Genomic DNA, 14,120 nt, shown 5'->3' on the forward strand with positions numbered 1-14,120 from the left:
GTCCCGCGAACCGTCCCACGAGCCGTCTTGCGATCCGTTGCACGAACCGTCTTGTGATCCGTCTCACGATCCGTTCCGATCTAGTTCAGAACAGGCGGCACATCCGCGTTCAGCACATGTACAACTCGACGGTGAACTCGGCCTTCTTGATCCAGCAAGCAAGACAGATAAGTAGATGAGTTCTCCGGTAGCGTGACAGTGCTCCGGTGGTGGTGAAGGATCTACTCCTGCAGGGCTCCGCCCGAGCTCCGCAGAAATACAATCTAGAGGAAAAACCATGGTGTTTGTGGTCGGGCTGCCGTGGCAAAAGTTGTCTCAAATCAGCCCTAAGACTCCACTATATATAGGAGGAGGGGAAGGGGAGGCTTGCCTTGAGGGCCAAGGCCCCCTTGGTGCACCGGCTAGGGATAGGAGGAGTCCTCCTCCAATCCTAGTCCAACTAGGATTGGAAGGTGGAGTTCTTCTCCTCCTTCCCACCTCCCTTTTTTCTCTTTAATTTCTTATCCTTGGCACATAGGGGCCTCTTGGGCTGTCCCACCAGCCCACCAACGGCTGGTGCGCCACACCTAGGGCCTATGGGCTTCTCCGGGTGGGCTGTCCCCCTCCCGGTGAACATCCGGAACCCATTTGTCACTCGCGATACATTCCCGGTAATGCCTGAAAACCTTTCAGTAATCAAATGAGGTCATCCTATATATCAATCTTCGTCTCCGGACCATTATGGAAACCCTCGTGACGTCCGTCATCTCATTCAGGACTCCGAACAACATTCGGTAAAAACATCGCCGAACCTTAAGTGTGCAGACCCTGCGGGTTCGAGAACTATGCAGACATGCCCCGAGGTACTCTTCGGTCAATATCCAATAGCGGGACCTGGATGCCCATATTGGATCCTACATATTCTCCGAAATAACTTATCGGTTGAACCTCAGTGCCAAGGATTCATATAATCCCGTATGCCATTCCCTTTGTCCTTCGGTATGTTACTTGCCTGAGATTCGATCGTCGGTATCCGCATACCTATTTCAATCTCGTTACTGGCAAGTCTCTTTACTCGTTCCGTAACACAAGATCCCATGACTTACACTTAGTCACATTGCTTGCAAGGCTTGTGTGTGATGTTGTATTACCGAGTGGGCCCCGAGATACCTCCCAGTCACACGGAGTGACAAATCCCAGTCTTGATCCATACTAACTCAACGGACACCTTTGGAGATACCTATAGAACACCTGTATAGTCACCCAGTTACATTGTGACGTTTGATGCACACAAGGTATTCATCCGGTGCCAGTGAGTTATATGATCTCATGGTCATAGGAACAAAATACCTGACACGCAGAAAACAATAGCAATAAAACGACACGATCAATATGCTACATTCATAGTTTGGGTCTTGTCCATCACATGATTCTCCTAATGATGTGATCCCGTTATCAAGTGACAACACTTTTCTATGGTTAGGAAACCTTGACCATCTTTGATCAACGAGCTAGTCAACTAGAGGCTTACTAGGGACAATGTTTTGTCTATGTATCCACACATGTATTTGAGTTTCCAATCAATACAATTATAGCATGGATAATAAACAATTATCACGAACAAAGAAATATAATAATAACCAATTTATTATTGCCTCTAGGGCATATTTCCAACAAGCCTCTAGTGAACACTATGGCCCCCGGGTCTATTTTACACATTATATATTCAGATCTACATACAAAAATATCAAAAATACCTTGCTCACTTTTATTTATTTATTTATTTATATTTACCTATTATCACTATCAGATCTCACTTTGCAAGTAATCGTAAAGGGATTGACAACCCCTTTATCGCGTTGGGTGCAAGTTTGTTTGTCTTTGCGCAGGTGCCTTGGTGCCTCATCTTGATACTCCTACTGGATTGATACCTTGGTTCTCAATCTGAGGGAAACACTTATCTCTACTTTGCTGCATCACCCTTTCCACTTCAAGGGAAAAACTAATGCAATCTCAAGAAGTAGCACACTTCGCGAAGTACTCCTGATGATATCTGTGTAGTACAGCTAGTCTGTCGTGGTTATCGAGGGTGATTCCTCTTTCACCATTCCAGACGATGCCTCTGTCGTGCAACCCCTCAAGTGTGGGACCCTCGAGGGTGATTCCTCTAGGTCCACCTTGACGGTTACATCATTCGGGATCCAACGAGGGTGATACCTCAGATTCCCCCTGATGTTTCTACCACACAGTTACTTGACCATGTTACTGGGATCTTTGATGAATAGATATTAGGTGGGTGGTTTCCTGCGTGTCTGTGTCCATGACATAATTAAAATGATAATGGATTTGGGTATTTGATCTAGGTTGGTCGGAAGGCCTTATTACGCACTAACCGTCTGTGTGGGAAGAATTATGGGTACTCGACGTCACGGTATTAGCCGAAGCTCTTCAGACGTCAGCGATGGAGCGACGCGTGCCCGAGTGGTCCCGAGATGCATCGCTCTTGTATTAAGGGGTGCTAGGACTGACCTCGGCCGCCAACGCATCATGCAGGAGCGCGGAGGGCAAGTGGGCCCCCGAACCCTTTGTGCTTAGGAGTTAGACCGGCGGGCTGGCCTCTGTGCTAAGCTTAGGTGGGGCTGCGATGTGTCGATATTCCGAGACCGGGCATGACCCAAAAAAGTTTGTCCGGCCAGAGTATTATCGAGCGTGTCGGGAATATGTTGTTAACCCCTGCAGGGAAGAACTTATCTATTCAAATAGCCGTGTCCATGGTTATAGGACGACTTGGAGTTGTGCCATGATCTTATACAACTACAATTGTTACTTAATTGGTTCTAGTTGCCCCGGGATTGCTTCCTCGCACGGAGTCGAGGGAGGATCTCTGGGCGTGACCTCATATTAATATTGCTGCAACAATATGACTATTAATTGTGTTACCCTGCTCTACTCTTGTCCATTTCTACAAGACCCTGAAGATGCTAGTCTTTGATAGGACTAGGCCTTCTCTCTATATTCTTGCATTGCTGCAGTCAGTCCACATATAAACCCCTTCTTTGATACTGATGCATACTTAGCATAGTTCTGATGTAAGACTTGAGAGTACTTTGGATGAGTACTCACCGTTGCTTTTCTCCCCCTTTGCCCCCTTGACCCGTTGCCGCGACCAGATGATGGAGCCCGGGAGATGGAGTTTTGCTGCCGACGCCTGCTACCCCGTTGGTGACTTCTTCGTGGAGGCCGCTGAAGACCAGGAGTAGTTAAGAGGTTCCCAGGCAGGAGGCCTCGCCTCGTTCGATCATTGTATCTTTTGTGCTAGCCTTCTCTAAGGCACCCCATGTTTTATGTATGTACTCGGATATTCTTGCTTTCGCTGACTCGTGTGTTTATCGAGCTTCTGTATTCTAGCCCTCGAGGCCCCTGGCTTGTAATATGAAGCTTGTATTGTTTTATTTGTGTCTAGAGTTGTGTTGTGATATCTTCCTGTGAGTCCTTGAGTTTGATCGTACGCGTTTGCGTGTATGATTAGTGTACGATTAAATCGAGGGTGTCACACTTCTTGAGCCACTAGCCCCTTAGGGGGCATCTTCTTGGGGAAGTTGTTCCTGTTTGGGAAAGACTTGGTCTTGACTTTGCGAATGAGCTTGCCACCATTGTCTTCCCTCTACTCATAGGGACAATCTGTCACAAAGTGACTGACATTGCCACAATTGTAGGAAGTTCTCATTCATTGATTTCCCTTAGACCCGTTGAGTTGTTCTTGGAGAAGTTGGGCCTTGAGTTTTTCTTGCCCTCAAACTGCCTTGATGGAAGAGCCATATGCTCATGGTAAGCATACTTGGTGTCTTCAGTACAAGATTCTTCTTTGTCTTCCTCGTCTTCCTCTAAAGCAGCCTTGACCTTCAAAGCAAGGTTGGGAGAGTCCTTTCTTGACTGTTGAACTCGGGCTAGAGCATTTTCAGTGGTTTTGTTCAAAATATTCATGGAAATGAACTCATCCAACACATCACTTGAGGACAAGGCATGAAAGTCTGGCCTTTGACAAATGATGGAGGGCATGGACTTGTTGAAAGGCGTGATGGCCTTGAGAAACTTCCGTTTAATCCAAGTGTCATCCACATCTTTGCTTCCATGATCTTGAAGGGACACAACAAGAGTTGTAACTCTCCGATATAGCTCATGAGGGTCCTCATTCTCGATTATAGCAAATTCATCGGCCTCATCGAGAACCACTTCATAGTTGGACCTCTGAATTCTAAAGCTTCCCTTGTACATGGAGATGTGTGATCCCAAAAATCATTGGAACGAGTGAAGGGATGCAAGTGAGGAAGGTCTTCAACAGGTACAGTTGCTTGAAGAATGAACAAGGCGGAGTGGTTGAGTTGATTGTCTACCTCTTCTCTTGGCGTGAGATTTCTTGGATCATGTGGGTAGTATCCCTGCTCAATGATTCTCCAAAGTTGAGTTGAGATGTGGTTCAAATGAGACTTGATACAAAACCCAGTTAGGAAAACAATTCTTAACAAGGTTTGGTGGCGGACCTAGATTAATAATATGCGATGGGTGAACCGGTCCTCCATAGACTAAGGGAGGAGGAACAGAGGTAAAGGCATTAGCCCCACTTGTTCCTTCAGGCATTTTATCCTTTTCACTACTAGCATTTCCCTTTTCGTAATTGCCTCCCGAATTCGAAGATGTGGGATTCGCCACCAACAATGGGTCGGTACACGGCTTGTAATTATCAAGGAAATCCTTAAGCATGTTTTTGACTTCGATAGCCATAGAGGATTTAAATGTGGACATGACTTCATTCAATTCCTCTCGGGTGATCGAGTTTGCAACAGTTCCCTCGGGCACCTCACCAACCCGTTCCCCGTCGTCAGCCATACTCTTTGGGTGGTAAAACACTTAATAAAGAGACAAGGTTTTGATACCAATTGGAAGAATCGATATGGTTGACTAGAGGGGGTGAATAGGCAACTAAATTTTTTAAGCTTTTCTTTAAACAAATTAGACGTTGTCTTAATTCTTCTTTTGTAGTTGCGGATGCTTGCGATAGGGGTTAATCATAAGTGGGATGCTTGTCCAAGTAAGGGCAGTACCCAAGCCCCGGTCCACCCACATATCAAACTATCAAAGTAACGAAGGCGAATCATATGAACATGATGAAACTAGCATGACAGAAATTCCCGTGTGTCCTCGGGAGCGTTTTTCCTCCTATAAGACTTTGTCCAGGCTTGTCCCTTGCTGCAGAAGGGATTGGTCCACTTGCTGCACCGTTGCTACTACTTGTAACTTTTGCTTGCTACGTTTCACCTCACTACACCATCACTTGTTACCGCTAGTTTCAGTGCTTGCAGTTATTACCTTGCTGAAAACCGTTTATCAGAGCCTTCTGCTCCTCGTTGGGTTCGACTCTCTTAATTATCGAAAGGACTACGATTGATCCCCTATACTTTTGGGTCATCAAGACTCTTTTCTAGCGCCGTTGCCGGGGAGTGAAGCGCCTTTGGTAAGTGGAAATTGGTAAGGAAACATTTTTATACTGTGCTGAAATTTATTGTCACTTGTCACTATGGAAACTATTCCTTTGAGGAGTTTGTTCGGGGTATCTTTACCACGAACGGAAGCACGAGGAGTTGTCCCTCAACCTGAGGTACCTACTGAAAATATCTTTTATGAAATTCCTTCGGGTATGCTTGAGAAACTGTTGGCTAATCCTTTCACAGGAGATGGATCTTCACATCCAGACTTGCATCTGATCTATGTAGATGAAGTTTGTGGTTTATTTAAGCTTGTGGTATAGGCTATGTGATGATACTGGATTATGGGACTACAATCGTTTGAAATTGGAATTTCATCAAAAGTTCTATCCTATGCATTTAGTACATCGTGATCGGAACTTTATTTATAACTTTTGGCCTCGTGACAGGGAAATCAATGCTATATTCATGCCCCAATCATGAGCTCTCGAGAGAAATCATCACTCAAAACTTTTATGCTCGGCTTTCTCATGAAGATCATACCATGCTTGACACTTCTTGTACCGGTTCTTTTATGAAGAAGGATATTGATCACAAGTGGAATTTATTGGAGAGAATCAAACACAACTCTGAAAATTGGGAGCTGGAGGAAGGTAAGGAGTCAGGTATGAATTTCTAGTTTGATTGCATTAAATCTTTTGTTGAGACAAACACTTCTAGAGATTTTAGCACTAAGTATGGACTTGACTCTGAGATAGTAGCTTCTCTATATGAATCTTTTGCTGCTCATGTTGATCTTCCCAAAGAGAAGTGGTTTAAATATCATCCTCTTGTAGAAAGCAACATAGCCAAAACCAATCTAGTTGAGGAGAAATTCATTGCTTTTAGTGATCTTGTTGTTCCTTGTGCTTACACTGAGAAACCACCATACCCTGCTAGGATAAAGGATTATTCTAAAGCTCCAACTGTGATACGTAGGGGTTACATTAGACCACTTGCAACCCCTGGGGAGATTAGAGTTGAACCTAGTGTTGCTATTATCAAAGATGTCATAGCCGAAGACGTAGACGGGCATGTTATCAAATTCTGTGAGGACTCCGCTAGAATTGCTAAACCTCACGCGAAAGAAAAACGCGGACCTGTAGTTGGTCTGCCCGTTGTTTCTGTCAAGATAGGAGATCACTGTTATGATGGTTTATGTGATATGGGAGCTAGTGTTAGTGCAATACCCCGTTCTCTATATGATGAAATCAAAGATGAGATTGCACCTGCTGAGTTAGAACCCATTGATGTCACTATCACGCTAGCTAATAGAGACACTATCTGCCCTCTGGGAATTGTGAGAGACGTAGAAGTCCTGTGTGGTAAGACGAAGTATCCTACTGATTTCCTCGTCCTTGGTACTGCGCAAGATAGCTTTTGTCCCATCATATTTGGTAGACCCTTTCTTAACACTGTCAATGCTCACATTGATTGCATTAAGCAGACTGTCACTGTTAGTTTCGAGGGTGTGTCTCATGAATTTAACGTCTCTAAGTTTGGAAGACAACCCCATGAAAAAGAGTCGTCTCAAAGGGATGAAATTATTGTTGTTGCCTCTATTGTCGTACCTCCTACGGATCCTTTAGAGCAATATCTGCTTGAGCATGAAAATGATATGCATATGGAGGAGAGAGATGAGATAGATAAAATTGTCTTAGAACAATATCCTATTCTCAAGAATAATCTGCCTGTTGAACTGCTTGGGGATCCTCCCCCACCAAAGGGTGATCCTGTTTTCGAGCTTAAATAGTTGCCTGATACTCTTAAGTATGCCTTTCTTGATGAGAAGGAGATGTATCATGTTATTATTAGTCCTCTCCTCTCTGAGCACGAAGAGAAGAAGTTACTAAGAACTCTGAGGAAGCACCGTGCTGCTATTGGATATACTCCTGATGATCTTAAGGGTATTAGTCCCACTCTAGGTCAGCACAAGATTAAAACCAATCATGACTTTAAACCAGTTGTTGATCATCAAAGGAGATTAAATCCTAAGATGAAAGAGGTCGTTAGAAAATAAATCTTAAAGCTTCTGGAAGCAGGAATCATTTATCCTGTTGCTCATAGTGATTGGGTAAGTCCAGTACATTGCGTACCTAAGAAGGGAGGTATCACCGTCGTTCCTAATGATAAGGATGAACTAATCCCACAAAGGATTATTACCGGCTATAGGATGGTGATAGACTTCCGGAAATTGAACAAGGCAACCAGGAAAGATCATTATCCTTTGCCGTTTATCAACCAAATGCTAGAAAGGCTATCAAAACACACACACTTCTGCTTTCTAGACAGTTATTCAGGTTTCTCGCAAATACCTGTTGCACAATCTGATCAGGAGAAAACCACTTTCACCTACCCCTTCGGTACCTTTGTCTATAGACGTATGCCTTTTGGCTTATGCAAAGCACCTGCCACCTTTCAAAGATGTATGATGGCTATATTTTCTGACTTTTGTGAAAAGATTGTCGAGGTTTTCATGGATGACTTCTCCGTTTACGGGTCTTCCTTTGATGATTGCCTCAGCAACCTTGATCGAGTCTTACAGAGATGCGAAGATACCAACCTCGTATTGAATTGGGAGAAGTGCCACTTTATGGTTAATGAAGGTATCGTCTTAGGACACAAAATTTCTGAGAGAGGCATTGAAGTTGATAAGGCTAAGGTTGATGCGATTGAGAAAATGCCTTGCCCCACAGATATCAGAGGTATACGAAGTTTCCTAGGTCATGTTGGTTTCTATAGAAGGTTCATTAAAGACTTCTCTAAGATTTCTAGGCCTCTTACCAACCTCTTGCAGAAGGATGTTCCTTTTGTTTTTGATGAGGATTGTGAGGAAGCTTTCAAAATACTTAAGAAGGCTTTGATAACTGCACCTGTTGTTCAACCACCTGACTGGAACTTGCCCTTTGAAATCATGTGCGATGCTAGTGATTATGTTGTTGGTGTTGTTCTAGGACAGAGAGTTGACAAGAAGTTGAATGTTATTCACTACACTAGTAAAACTTTAGACAGTGCCCAAAGAAACTATGCCACTATAGAAAAGGAATTTTTAGCACTCGTGTTTGCATGTGAAAAGTTCAGATCTTATATAGTTGACTCCAAAGTCACTATTCACTCTGATCATGCTGCTATTAAGTACCTTATGGAGAAGAAGGATGCTAAGCCTAGGCTGATCAGATGGGTTCTCCTGCTACAGGAATTTGATTTGCACGTCGTTGACCGAAAGGGTGCTGATAACCCTGTAGCAGATAACTTGTCTAGGCTAGAGAATGTCCTTGATGACCCACTACCTATTGATGACAGCTTTCCTGATGAGCAATTAAATGTCATCCGCACTTCACATAGTGCACCGTGGTATGCTGATTATGCAAATTATATCGTAGCCAAATACATACCACCCAGTTTCACCTATCAGCAAAAGAAGAAATACTTTATAAGGAAGGAGTAGATGGTGTTATTAGGCGTTGTGTGCCTGAACATGAACAGGGACAGATCTTGCAGAAGTGTCATTCCGAAGCCTACGGAGGACACCACGCTGGAGATAGAACTGCCCATAAGGTATTGCAATCAGGTTTCTATTGGCCCACTCTCTTCAAGGATGCCCGTAAGTTTGTCTTGTCTTGTGACGAATGCCAAAGAATAGGGAATATTAGTAAACGTCAGGAAATGCCTATGAACTATTCACTTGTCATTGAACCATTTGATGTCTGGGGCTTTGATTATATGGGACCCTTCCCAAGTTCCAATGGATACACTCACATCTTAGTTGATGTGGATTACGTCACTAAGTGGGTAGAAGCTATCCCCACTAAAAATGTTGATCACCACACCTCTATTAAGATGCTTAAAGAAGTCATATTCCCAAGATTTGGAGTCCCTAGATATTTGATGACTGATGGCGGTTCACACTTCGTTCATGGTGTTTTCCGCAAGATGCTAGCTAAGTATGATGTCAACCATAGAGTTGCATCTCCTTATCATCCTCAGTCTAGTGGTCAAGTGGAGTTGAGTAATAGGGAGATCAAGTTGATCCTACAAAAGACCGTCAATAGATCTCGAAAGAATTGGTCTAGCAAACTTGACGATGCACTATGGGCTTATAGGACTGCTTATAAGAATCCCATGGGCATGTCACCGTATAAAATGGTTTACGGTAAGGCCTGTCATTTACCTCTTGAGCTGGAACACAAAGCTTATTGGGCAATCAAAGAGCTCAACTTTGATTTCAAACTTGCCGGTGAGAAGCGGTTGTTTGATATCAGCTCATTAGATGAATGGAGAGCCCAGGCATATGAGAATGCCAAGTTGTTCAAGGAAAAGGTTAAGATATGGCACGACAAACGAATACATAAACGAGAGTTCAATGTAGGTGATTATGTCTTGCTATACAATTTTCGTTTGAGATAGGCAAGCTTCTCTCTAAATGGGAAGGTCCTTATGTTATCGAGGAAGTATATCGTTCCGGTGCCATCAAAATCAATAACACGGAAGGAAATTTTCCTAGAGTGGTAAATGGGCAAAGAATCAAGCATTACATCTTTGGTACTCCCATAAATGTTGAGACCAATATCATCAATGTCATAACTCCAGAGGAGTACATAAGGGATGTTTATTAGCCTGTTTCAGACCCTGAAAACGAAGAGGTATCTCTTTCGGTAAGAAATTGTACTCTGATGCTTTTCCAATAGGAAATTTCCTCCGTTTTGAAATTTTTGGAAAATTAGAAAAATAAAAAAGCAGTCCGGAGAGCGCACGAGGCGGCCACAAGCCCTGCCACCGCCCCTACCCCCTGGTGGCGGAGGACAAGCTTGTGGACACCTCGTCTGCCTCCCGGACTCCGTTTTCTTGCAGAGCACTCCTTATGGTCCAGAAAAAAATCAATATATATTCGCCCGAAGGTTTTGATCTCCGTATCACGCAGTTTTCCTCTGTTTTCGTTTCGAGCCTGTTTCTGTGGCAGATCTAGATCATCATGACTACCCCAAACGCTCCTAAGGACAAGATCTTCGGGAAGGTCATCAATGCCTACCTCACGGAAGTGATGAAACACCCTCAATCTATTAAGATGAGCGAGGGGATGTTGCACATCCGTGATGTTGAGGGGCCTAAGAAGACTGGAAGCATGGAGACGAGGCTCGAAGCAATGGAGCAACAAGTCTTCAAGTGCCAAGGGATGGTGGAGCATGGACTCAACGCCAACCACATGATGATCACGGAGTTCACTAGCAATCACAAGATGGATGCCATTGACATTGGGAAACACCTCTCCAGGCTCTATGACAGGGTTGATCAACTACAGGGCCAGATCTATGACCTGCAGAACCAAAACTGTGAGTATGAGTACAGATTTAAATCAATAAGGTTGGCTGCAGATTTGAGGATTCCGGCGACTCGTTCATCCTGCCATGATGGAGCACCTATGCCTTGGAAGACGGAGGATCAGACTACTCCAACAACTTCACCACCTTCTCCACCAAAGGAAGACAACTAAGCATTAGTATGGGCAATCCCCTTGGCTTCTGCCAAGCTTGGGGGAGTTGCCCTCGTATCGTATCACCTTTATATCTTTTGCTTTTACCTTTGTTTTAGTTCTTTCCTTTTCAGTTTTTATTTCTTCTCTTAGAGGAATAAGTCTTTAGTGTTTAGTTTGAGTCTTTTGCTTTTGTCTCTCCCCCGATGTATTCGAGCTTGCGAGCTATATAATAAAGAGTATCTTAGTCAAGGGCTTTGCTTTGTGCCATGATCAAAAGTATGAAAAGGACGATAGCATGAAAGATCATGAGACGATATTATGGAAAGTGATAACTTCACTTATGACACGTATGATGATTGAAACTTGTTGAGAATAAATCAACATAAACCTCAGTCATTGTTGCAATTAATAAGAAGTAATAAGGAAAGATAAGTTCACATATAAATATATCATCTTAGACACTTTTTACAATTGTGAGCACTCACCAAACTATTACATGCTTAGGAGTAGGTGTTGGACAAGGAAGACAACATAATGAATTGTGGTTGCTTCGTTCCAAACAATGTTATATGATTAGAGATCCCTTAGCATGTGACGGTTGCTTCCACCTCACATTAGCCAAAACTCCCGCACCAAGTAGAGATACTACTTGTGCATCCATAAACCTCCAACCCAGTTTTGCCATGAGAGTCCACCATACCTACCTATGGATTGAATAAGATCCTTCAAGTAAGTTGTCATCGGTGCAAGCAATAAAAATTGCTCTCTAATATGTATGATCTATTTGTGTGTGCAAAATAAGCTTTGTACGAACCTGTGATGAGAAAGACATAAAAGCGACAGACGCCATAATAAAGTTCTTTATCACAGGAGGCAATATAAAGTGACGTTCCTCCGCACTAAGAGGACACGCATTCAAACCTCAAAAGCGCATGGCAACCTGTGCTTCCCTCTGCGAAGGGCCTATCTTGTACCTTTACTTTTTTCCCTTGTAAGAGTCATGGTGATCTTCACCAATTCCCTATTTTTGCCTTTGTCTTGGCTACCGTCACATGCTTGGGAAAGATCTATATTCATATATCAACTTGGAGTTAAGTACTTATGCTTTATTATTGTTGACTTTACCCTTGAGGTAAATCGTTGGGAGGCAAAACTATAAGCCCCTATCTTCCTCTGTGTCCAGCTGAAACTTTGACACCATGAGTACCTCTTGAGTTGTAACAATTGTGGAAAACAAAAGAGATGATTGAGTATGTGGATTTGCCTTACAAGCTCTTATTTGACTCTTTCTGATGTTGTGATAAATTGCAATTGCTTCAATGACTTTGGACTGTTGTTGGTTACTTCTCGGTAAGGTTTTTGCTTCATGCTTTGCTTTGTGAAGGAATTGTTACTTTCCCATAAGAATTTTTATGATGTATTGCTGACATATGTGTGATCATGATGCCCTAATGTCCGTATTATGTTTTATCGACACCTTCGTCCCTCAACATGTGGACATGTTTATGGAACTTGGTTTTCGTTTGAGGACAAGCGAGGTCTAAGCTTGGGGGAGTTGATACGTCCATTTTGCATCATGCTTTCATGTTGATATTTATTGCTTTATGGGCTGTTATATTACTTTGTGGTACCATATTTATGCCTTTTCTCTCTTATTTTGCAAGGTTTATTTGAAGAGGGATAATTCAGGCAGCTGGAATTCTGGACTGGAAAAGGAGCAAATCTTAGTCCACTATTCCGCACATCTCCAAATGCCCAGAAAAGTTACGTGGAATTTTTTGGGATTATATAAAAAATATTGGGCGAAAGAAGTACCGGAGGGGGGCCATCAGGGCGCCACAAGCCGTGCCACCGCCACCCCCCTAGTGGCGGGGGCAAACTTGTGGGCTCCTTGACGGCCCACTAGCCCCCCTCTTTTGCTATATGAAGGGTTTCATTCCAGAAAAAATCATTCGGGAGCTTTTTCGTGGTTTCGCCGCCGCCACGAAGCGGAACTTGAGCAAATCCAATCTAGAGCTCCGGCAGGACGATCCTGCCGGGGAAACTTCCCTCCCGGAGGGGGAAATCGTCGCCATCGTCATCACCAACACTCCTCTCATCGGAGGGGAGGCATCTTCATCAACATCTTCATCAGCACCATCTCCTCTCCAATCCCTAGTTCATCTCTTGTAATCAATCTCCGTCTCACGACTCTGATTGGTACTTGTAAGGTTGCTAGTAGTGTTGATTACTCTTTGTAGTTGATGCTAGTTGGATTACTTGGTGGAAGAGTTTATGTTCAGATCCTTGATGCTATTCATTACACCTCTGATCATGATTATGCTTATGCTTTGTGAGTAGTTACTTTTTTTCCTGAGGACATGGGATCAGTCATGCTGATAATAGTCATGTAAATTTGATATTCGTTCGGTATTTTGATATGATGTATGTTGTTTTTCCTCTAGTGGTGTTATGTGAACGTCGACTACATAACACTTCACCATATTTGGGCCTAGAGGAAGGCATTTGGGAGTAGTAAGTAGATGATGGGTTGCTGGAGTGACAGAAGCTTAAACCCCAGTCTATGCGTTGCTTCGTAAGGGGCTGATTTGGATCCACTAGTTTAATGCTATGGTTAGACGTTGTCTTAATTCTTCTTTTGTAGTTGCGGATGCTTGCGAGAGGGGTTAATCATAAGTGGGATGCTTGTCCAAGTAAGGTCAGTACCCAAGCGTCGGTCCACCCACATATCAAACTATCAAAGTAACGAACGCGAATCATATGAACATGATGAAACTAGCATGACAGAAATTCCCGTGTGTCCTCGGGAGCGTTTTTCCTCCTATAAAACTTTGTTCAGGCTTGTCCCTTGATACAAAAGGGATTGGGCCACTTGCTGCACCGTTGCTACTACTTGTTACTTGTTACTTTTCGCTTGCTACGTTTCACCTCACTACACCATCACTTGTTACCGCTACTTTCAGTGCTTGCAGTTATTACCTTGCTGAAAACCGTTTATCAGAGCCTTCTGCTCCTCGTTGGGTTCGACACTCTTACTTATCGAAAGGACTACGATCGATCCCCTATACTTGTGGGTAATCATCCCGTAGTTTCCATTAGGACCCCGCTGCCACGGGAGGGATGGACAATAGATGCCATCCAAGTTC

This window comes from Hordeum vulgare, chromosome 6H (genome assembly GCF_904849725.1).
Source record: "Hordeum vulgare subsp. vulgare chromosome 6H, MorexV3_pseudomolecules_assembly, whole genome shotgun sequence".
In the NCBI taxonomy this organism is placed as follows: domain Eukaryota; kingdom Viridiplantae; phylum Streptophyta; class Magnoliopsida; order Poales; family Poaceae; genus Hordeum; species Hordeum vulgare.